Source organism: Musa acuminata, unplaced genomic scaffold (genome assembly GCF_036884655.1).
Source record: "Musa acuminata AAA Group cultivar baxijiao unplaced genomic scaffold, Cavendish_Baxijiao_AAA HiC_scaffold_571, whole genome shotgun sequence".
In the NCBI taxonomy this organism is placed as follows: domain Eukaryota; kingdom Viridiplantae; phylum Streptophyta; class Magnoliopsida; order Zingiberales; family Musaceae; genus Musa; species Musa acuminata.
Genome location: NW_027020810.1, coordinates 65,001 through 75,000, shown reverse-complemented (window position 1 = coordinate 75,000; position 10,000 = coordinate 65,001).

Below are 10,000 nucleotides of genomic sequence, written 5' to 3'. Positions count from 1 at the left end.
CCATTTTTGGCTGCGCGAGCGAGCGGCGAGCGGCGGACAGCGAGCGAAGCGAGAGGCAGCACCGTCCCTGCTATACGAAAGCCCCATCCAGCCCTGTGCCACCCGGGGGGTTCCAGGGTGCTGAGATGGCTGACATTTTGCTCCGCTCACGACGGTCGCCGCGGCACACAAGAACAGCCCAAAAACAGGCCAAAACAGCCCAAAAACGGGCCAAAACTGGCCATTTTTGGCTGCGCGAGCGAGCAGCGAGCGGCGGACAGCGAGCGAAGCGAGAGGCAGCACCGTCCCTGCTATACGAAAGCCCCATCCAGCCCTGTGCCACCCGGGGGGTTCCAGGGTGCTGAGATGGCTGACGTTTTGCTCCGCTCACGACGGTCGCCGCGGCACGCAAGAACAGGCCAAAAACTGGCCAAAACAGCCCAAAAACGGGCCAAAACTGGCCATTTTTTGCTGCGCGAGCGAGCGGAGAGCGGCGAACAGCGAGCGAAGCGCGAGGCAGCACCGTCCCTGCTATACGAAAGCCCCATCCAGCCCTGTGCCACCCGGGGGGTTCCAGGGTGCTGAGATGGCTGACATTTTGCTCCGCTCACGACGGTCACCGCGCCACACAAGAACAGCCCAAAAACAGGCCAAAACAGCCCAAAAACGGGCCAAAACTGGCCATTTTTGGCTGCGCGAGCGAGCGGCGAGCGGCGAACAGCGAGCGAAGCGAGAGGCAGCACCGTCCCTGCTATACGAAAGCCCCATCCAGCCCTGTGCCACCCGGGGGGTTCCAGGGTGCTGAGATGGCTGACGTTTTGCTCCGCTCACGACGGTCACCGCACCACGCAAGAACAGGCCAAAAACTGGCCAAAACAGCCCAAAAACGGGCCAAAACTGGCCATTTTTGGCTGCGCGAGCGAGCGGCGAGCGGCGAACAGCGAGCGAAGCGAGAGGCAGCACCGTCCCTGCTATACGAAAGCCCCATCCAGCCCTGTGCCACCCGGGGGGTTCCAGGGTGCTGAGATGGCTGACGTTTTGCTCCGCTCTCGACGGTCACCGCGCAATGCAAGAACAGGCCAAAAACTGGCCAAAACGGCCCAAAAACGGGCCAAAACTGGCCATTTTTGGCTGCGCGAGCGGCGAGCGGCGGACAGCGAGCGAAGCGAGAGGCAGCACCGTCCCTGCTATACGAAAGCCCCATCCAGCCCTGTGCCACCCGGGGGGTTCCAGGGTGCTGAGATGGCTGACGTTTTGCTCCGCTCTCGACGGTCACCGCGCAATGCAAGAACAGGCCAAAAACTGGCCAAAACGGCCCAAAAACGGGCCAAAACTGGCCATTTTTGGCTGCGCGAGCGAGCGGCGAGCGGCGGACAGCGAGCGAAGCGAGAGGCAGCACCGTCCCTGCTATACGAAAGCCCCATCCAGCCCTGTGCCACCCGGGGGGTTCCAGGGTGCTGAGATGGCTGACGTTTTGCTCCGCTCTCGACGGTCACCGCGCAATGCAAGAACAGGCCAAAAACTGGCCAAAACGGCCCAAAAACGGGCCAAAACTGGCCATTTTTGGCTGCACGAGCGAGCGGCGAGCGGCGGACAGCGAGCGAAGCGAGAGGCAGCACCGTCCCTGCTATACGAAAGCCCCATCCAGCCCTGTGCCACCCGGGGGGTTCCAGGGTGCTGAGATGGCTGACGTTTTGCTCCGCTCTCGACGGTCACCGCGCAATGCAAGAACAGGCCAAAAACTGGCCAAAACGGCCCAAAAACGGGCCAAAACTGGCCATTTTTGGCTGCACGAGCGAGCGGCGAGCGGCGGACAGCGAGCGAAGCGAGAGGCAGCACCGTCCCTGCTATACGAAAGCCCCATCCAGCCCTGTGCCACCCGGGGGGTTCCAGGGTGCTGAGATGGCTGACGTTTTGCTCCGCTCTCGACGGTCACCGCGCAATGCAAGAACAGGCCAAAAACTGGCCAAAACGGCCCAAAAACGGGCCAAAACTGGCCATTTTTGGCTGCACGAGCGAGCGGCGAGCGGCGGACAGCGAGCGAAGCGAGAGGCAGCACCGTCCCTGCTATACGAAAGCCCCATCCAGCCCTGTGCCACCCGGGGGGTTCCAGGGTGCTGAGATGGCTGACGTTTTGCTCCGCTCTCGACGGTCACCGCGCAATGCAAGAACAGGCCAAAAACTGGCCAAAACGGCCCAAAAACGGGCCAAAACTGGCCATTTTTGGCTGCACGAGCGAGCGGCGAGCGGCGGACAGCGAGCGAAGCGAGAGGCAGCACCGTCCCTGCTATACGAAAGCCCCATCCAGCCCTGTGCCACCCGGGGGGTTCCAGGGTGCTGAGATGGCTGACGTTTTGCTCCGCTCTCGACGGTCACCGCGCAATGCAAGAACAGGCCAAAAACTGGCCAAAACGGCCCAAAAACGGGCCAAAACTGGCCATTTTTGGCTGCGCGAGCGAGCGGCGAGCGGCGGACAGCGAGCGAAGCGAGAGGCAGCACCGTCCCTGCTATATACGAAAGCCCCATCCAGCCCTGTGCCACCCGGGGGGTTCCAGGGTGCTGAGATGGCTGACGTTTTGCTCCGCTCACGACGGTCACCGCACCACGCAAGAACGGACCATAAACAGGCCAAAACAGCCCAAAAACGGGCCAAAACTGGTCATTTTTGGCTGCGCGAGCGAGCGGCGAGCGGCGAACAGCGAGCGAAGCGTGAGGCAGCACCGTCCCTGCTATACGAAAGCCCCATCCAGCCCTGTGCCACCCGGGGGGTTCCAGGGTGCTGAGATGGCTGACGTTTTGCTCCGCTCACGACGGTCACCGCGCCATGCAAGAACGGACCAAAAACAGGCCAAAACAGCCCAAAAACGGGCCAAAACTGGCCATTTTTGGCTGAGCGAGCGAGCGGTGAGCGGCGAACAGCGAGCGAAGCGAGAGGCAGCACCGTCCCTGCTATACGAAAGCCCCATCCAGCCCTGTGCCACCCGGGGGGTTCCAGGGTGCTGAGATGGCTGACGTTTTGCTCCGCTCACGACGGTCGCCGTGCCACGCAAGAACGGACCAAAAACAGGCCAAAACAGCCCAAAAACGGGCCAAAACTGGCCATTTTAGGTTGCGCGAGCGAGCGGCGAGCGGCGAACAGCGAGCGAAGCGTGAGGCAGCACCGTCCCTGCTATACGAAAGCCCCATCCAGCCCTGTGCCACCCTGTCACGAACGGTCGTCGCGCACCCGCAACAACTCCGTTCAACGAACCGTTCGTCGCTCACACCCGCATGTACAGCTGCCCAACAGCATGTTTTCTCATGGTTTTGGGTCATTTTGCTTGTAAATATGTAAGTTCGAACAAGCTGCAGCGTTGCAAAGCGACCGCTCACCGAACCGAGCAAAACAGCCCCAAAACAGCCCAAAACGGCTTCGTTTTCGCGTGCCGCGGGAGGTGAGCGGAGTGCTGCCTCCGCTCACCAAAACGTCAGCCATCTCAGCACCCAGGAACCCCCCGGGTGGCACATGGCTGGATGGGGCTTCGGTTATATACCGGGCGTTGAACACTCTTTCGCAAGTTCGTACGTGACCTTTACGGGAACTTGGTGTTGCGTCCGGGACCAGGTGAGCGGCTGTTTGTGGGCTTGCAGCTGTTCGTTCATCCTTGAAAGCCTTGTTTTTCCCCCTCTCCCTCTTTTCTCTTGTGCACACAAGGTGTTCGACGAATTGCTTGTAAAGCTTTCCTTTTCGCGAGACTTCGGGACGTGTCCGTTGCTCGTTCTTTCGATCTAACTCTCTTTCTCTTTTACAGGTCCTTCGGGACCTGCGAGAGGTTACAAAGTGGGCTGATCCTTGCGGAGCAAGATCGCAAGGGCGAAGCGCGACTTAGGCAAGGCAAAGCTAAGTTCGCGTCTTTGCCGCACGGGTGACTCGCGACTTAGGCAACGCAAGCTAAGTTCGCGTCTTTGGCCGCAAGGGTGCCGCACGCCTTAGGCAATTCCAGCTAAGGTCGTGACATTGTGGTATCAGAGCGGGCAAGCTCTTCGATCGAACAGCGAACGAACTTCGCAACTTCGCCATGGCAAAGCATCGTGGCGAATCGAGCAAGACGGGGCAAGCTGGACCCTTGCCCCAAGCAGCCGCAGGTGGGCTGCATGTGCACACTCGCTCTCATGCTGTTGGAGCCGCTCACGAGGATCGCGGCAGCGAACAGGATGAGCGAGAAGTTGGTAACTCTCCGCGAGCGGAGGAAGCGCAATCTGGTGCGCTAACTGGGAAAAAGAGTCATAAGGAGAGACTCACGACGGCGGAAACCCGCCTGGATGTTCTGGAAGCGAGCATGGAGGAACTCTACCATGGCCAACAAAGACTTGTTGGGGTAGAGAGCTCGCAAGAGGAAGCGGAGTCCAGGATCGACAAGGTCGAGGCCCTAGTCGACCGACTGTCCGATGACACCAAGGACTCCGTGCTGCACTTACAAGACGTTGTGGCGGAACTCACGGCAAAGGTGGCTATGCTCACAAGAACGCTAAATGCGGGAGGAGGCAACACCCGCGTTGCACCGCCACAAAACTTGAGGGCACCTGAGCCCCATGGATACGGAGGGGCCAGAGATGCCAAGGAGCTCGAGAACTTTCTGTTCGACATGGAACAATACTTCCGAGCTACGAGGCCCGATTCTGAAGATACCAAAGTTTCTATAGCAACAATGTATCTGAATGGAGATGCGAAACTTTGGTGGCGAACTCGTTGGGAGGAGATCCAACAAGGTCGGTGTCGAGTCGACACATGGGAAGACTTGAAGCGGGAGTTGAGAACTCAGTTCCTACCGGAGAACACAGAGTTCGTCGCAAGAAGGAAGTTGAGACAACTCCGCCAAAGTACCACCATCCGAGACTATGTAAAGCAGTTTTCTGCACTGATGCTGGACATACAGGACATGTCCGAGAAGGACAAGTTGTTCAGTTTCCTTGATGGTTTGAAACCATGGGCTCAGCAAGAGCTGAATCGAAGGAATGTTACCGACGTGGTCGGGGCAATTGCAGCTGCAGAAAGGCTCACCGACTTCGTTTCCTCCGAAGACCCAGCGAGAAGGAAACAATCTTCAAGCAATCGCCCTCAAAAACATTCTCGAGGGAAGGAGCTCGGGGGCGAACAGAAGAAGAAGAGCTCCCACAAAGGGCCGAATCCAAAAGGCAAGGCCTCAAAACCTGGAGGATGCTTCTTGTGCGGAGGACCGCACATGGTAAGGGAGTGCCCACAGAAGCAGGCACTCAACGCTTTGACAGCTTCCATCCACCCTCCCCGATCGGACAAGGGCAAAACTGTTGCCCTTAGCTCAAGCAGTTCTGAATCCAGCAGCGACGATGAAGAGTCGCAAGGACCCCGAATGGGAGCAATGCGTTTGTTGAACGCTATGCGGGGTCAAGTGGGGGAGAACACGAAGACGAAGGCACAAAAAGCAGGAAGTAGTGAACTGATGTATGTGGACATCAAGCTGAATGGCCAAACGACCCGTGCAATGGTGGACACGGGCGCTACCCACAACTTCATAGCCGATCGTGAAGCACAGCGACTTGGGTTGACATTGGAGAAGAGCCCAAGCCGAATGAAAGCAGTGAACTCGGAGGCCAGGCGAATCTCCGGATTGGCAAAGGGAGTTCCCATCAGAATCGGGACTTGGAGCGGAACCACCAACATGATGGCCGTGCCACTAGACGACTTCCAAGTGATTCTTGGAATGGAGTTTATGCACGCGGCGAAGTTGGTGCCGATGCCATTCTTGAATTCCCTATGTATGATGGGAGGCGATGACCCCTGTGTGGTGCCCGTCTCTCGGAGAGGAACCAAGGAGCCCCAACATATTTCGGCATTACAATTGAAGAAAGGGGTGCGAAAGGGCGAACTAACATTCGTGGCTGCTATGAAGCTAGAGCCACTCAATGAAGAAGCCATTCAAGAACCTGCTGTGGTGGCCAACGTCCTGAAGGAGTTCAAAGACGTTATGCCACCTGAGTTGCCGAAGACTCTTCCGCCACGCAGAGGCGTGGATCACAGTATTGAGCTGGAGCCAGGAGTGAAGCCTCCAGCGAGACCACCCTATCGCATGCCCCCGCCAGAGTTGGCAGAACTCAGAAAGCAGTTAGGTGAACTGCTAAGCGGTGGTCTCATCCGCAGCTCAAAAGCACCTTTCGGAGCTCCAGTTCTCTTTCAGAAGAAACAAGATGGGAGTCTCCGATTATGCGTCGACTACCGAGCCCTCAACAAAGTAACAGTGAAGAACAAGTATCCCATCCCGCTCATCGCGGACTTGTTCGACCAATTGGGCAAGGCAAAGTATTTCTCAAAACTCGACCTTCGGTCGGGGTATTGGCAGGTGCGCATTGCTGAAGGCGACGAAGCAAAGACTACATGTGTGACCAGATATGGAGCGTTTGAGTTCTTGGTGATGCCTTTCGGCTTAACCAACGCTCCGGCAACATTCTGTACTCTCATGAACCAGCTATTCAAGGAGTATTTGGATAAGTTCGTGGTCGTCTACTTGGACGACATCGTCGTTTACAGCCAAACGCTCGAGGAGCACGTCAAGCACCTTCGGACGATTTTCAAGGTTCTCAGGGAGAACACTTTGTTCGTAAAAAGGGAGAAATGCTACTTTGCTCAAACTGAGATCCTGTTCTTGGGGCACCGAATCGGTGATGGCTCCATCCGGATGGACAAGTCGAAGGTGCAAGCAGTTGCGGAATGGCGAACTCCAAAGAAGGTGCCAGAGTTGAGATCCTTCCTTGGTTTCGTCAACTACTACCGACGCTTCATCGCGGGATATTCGAAGCGGGCAACTCCACTGACGGAGTTGCTGAAGAAGGAGCAGCCTTGGAAGTGGTCTGACAGATGTGAGATAGCATTCCAAGATCTAAAGGCTGCTGTTTTGGAAGAACCAGTGCTCAAATTGCCAAACTATGGAGAGCCCTTTGAAGTCCATACAGATGCTTCGGACTTTGCTATTGGTGGAGTACTCATGCAAGAAGGTCATCCGGTGGCCTACGAGAGCCGCAAACTCAACGAGACCGAGAGGCGGTATCCAGTGCATGAGAAGGAGATGACAGCGGTGATCCACTGCCTACGAGTTTGGCGACACTACCTCCTCGGGTCGCGATTTGTGCTGAGGACAGATAACATCGCCCTGAGTTATTTCCAAACTCAGAAGAAGCTCTCCCCAAAGCAAGCACGGTGGCAGGACTTCCTGGCTGAATTTGATATGGCAATGGAATATAAGCCCGGGAAGGCGAATGTCGTGGCCGATGCGCTGAGTCGGAAGGTGGAGTGCGTGAATGCTGCACAACTGGAGGGCAGAGGCCAAGCAAGTCAGTTACACTCAACCTTCCTTTCCCGAATCAGAGATGGACTGTATAGTGATCCCCAGGCAGTTATCCTGATGCAGCTCATCAAAGAAGGCAAGGCACGACGATTTTGGGTCCAGGAGGGACTTGTTTACACAAAAGGGAATAGGGTTTATGTTCCCCGAGTGGACAATCTAAGGCGTGAACTCTTGAAAGAGTGTCACGATTCCCTCTGGGCTGGACACCCCGGCATTCACAGAACGTTGGCTCTCGTGGAGAGAGCCTTCTACTGGCCAAAAATGGGGATTGATGTGGAGGAGTATGTTCGAACATGCCTTACTTGCCAACAAGACAAGGTGGAGCAGCGGAAGCCGGTGGGACTTTTGGAGCCGTTGCCCGTACCAGAAAGGCCTTGGGAGAGCATTTCCTTAGACTTCATATCAAGCTTGCCACCTGTAGGGGGACTTGGATCGATACTTGTAGTGGTCGATCGGTTTTCAAAGTATGCAACTTTCATTGCTGCTCCCCTACACTGCTCAGCTGAAGAGGCGGCCAGACTGATGATGAAGGGTGTAGTGAAGTATTGGGGAGTCCCACACAATATCATTAGTGATCGAGACGCTCGGTTTCTGGGACGGTTCTGGACCGAGCTATTCAAATTGTTGGGATCAAAGTTATACTTCTCTACAAGCCTCCACCCCCAGACGGATGGTCAGACTGAAAGAATAAATTCGCTCTTAGAGCAGTATCTCCGGCACTACGTGAGTGCCAATCAACGAGATTGGGTGAAGCTGTTGGACATCGCCCAATTCTCCTACAACTTGCAGCGGAGCTCTGCATCCAACAAGAGCCCCTTCGAAATTATCACAGGACAACAACCGTCGACTCCGCACACTATGGCTATTGGGTATACTGGGAGTAGTCCATCAGCCTACCATTTCGCAAAGGAGTGGCATCGAAATGCCGATATTGCGCGGGCTTACTTGGAGAAGGCGGCAAAACGGATGAAGAAGTGGGCAGATTTGGGAAGGCGACCACAGGAGTTCAAAGTTGGCGATTTGGTGTTGGTAAAGCTCCAACCAGCATCACTCCAATTCTTCAGGAAAAGAGTCCACAAAGGATTGGTGCGTAAGTATGAAGGGCCCTTCCCAATTATCAGCAGGGTAGGCAATGTTTCTTACAAGTTGCAGCTGCCGGCGTGGTTCAAAATTCACAACGTTCTTCACGCCAGCAACCTGAAGGCCTACCATTCAGATCCGCAAGACGCTTCTCGAAGTGTTCCAACTCGGCTACCTCCCATCACAGCCTCCTACGAGAAGCGAGTGGAAACCATTCTGGCGGATCGCAAGATAAAGCTACCCAACGGAGCGGAACAGACAGAGTACTTGGTGAAGTGGCGAAAGCTTCCCCGAACTGAAGCCAGTTGGGAGCCTGAAGACGCCCTGCGACATGAAGAAGAAGTCATCAACACCTACCAACAAGCGTCGACGAGGGCGTCGACAGTTTAAGTGGGGGAGAATGTCACGAACGGTCGTCGCGCACCCGCAACAACTCCGTTCAACGAACCGTTCGTCGCTCACACCCGCATGTACAGCTGCCCAACAGCATGTTTTCTCATGGTTTTGGGTCATTTTGCTTGTAAATATGTAAGTTCGAACAAGCTGCAGCGTTGCAAAGCGACCGCTCACCGAACCGAGCAAAACAGCCCCAAAACAGCCCAAAACGGCTTCGTTTTCGCGTGCCGCGGGAGGTGAGCGGAGTGCTGCCTCCGCTCACCAAAACGTCAGCCATCTCAGCACCCAGGAACCCCCCGGGTGGCACATGGCTGGATGGGGCTTCGGTTATATACCGGGCGTTGAACACTCTTTCGCAAGTTCGTACGTGACCTTTACGGGAACTTGGTGTTGCGTCCGGGACCAGGTGAGCGGCTGTTTGTGGGCTTGCAGCTGTTCGTTCATCCTTGAAAGCCTTGTTTTTCCCCCTCTCCCTCTTTTCTCTTGTGCACACAAGGTGTTCGACGAATTGCTTGTAAAGCTTTCCTTTTCGCGAGACTTCGGGACGTGTCCGTTGCTCGTTCTTTCGATCTAACTCTCTTTCTCTTTTACAGGTCCTTCGGGACCTGCGAGAGGTTACAAAGTGGGCTGATCCTTGCGGAGCAAGATCGCAAGGGCGAAGCGCGACTTAGGCAAGGCAAAGCTAAGTTCGCGTCTTTGCCGCACGGGTGACTCGCGACTTAGGCAACGCAAGCTAAGTTCGCGTCTTTGGCCGCAAGGGTGCCGCACGCCTTAGGCAATTCCAGCTAAGGTCGTGACAACCCGGGGGGTTCCAAGGTGCTGAGATGGCTGACGTTTTGCTCCGCTCACGACGGTCACCGCGCCACGCCAGAACAGACCAAAAACAGGCCAAAACAGCCCAAAAACGGGCCAAAACTGGCCATTTTTGGCTGCGCGAGCGAGCGGCGAGCGGCGAACAGCGAGCGAAGCGAGAAGCAGCACCGTCCATGCTATACGAAAGCCCAATCTAGCAAAGAACAGCCCAAAAGGAGGCAAAAACGGGGCAAAAGGGGCAAAAACGGGGCAAAACTTGGCCATCTTTGGTCGAGCGGCGGAGAGCCAGCGAGCGAAGTGTGGGGGCAGGGCAGCACCTGCCCTGTGTTGTTATCTGAATGCCCCATCTCGCCCTGTGTTGTTATCTGAAGGCC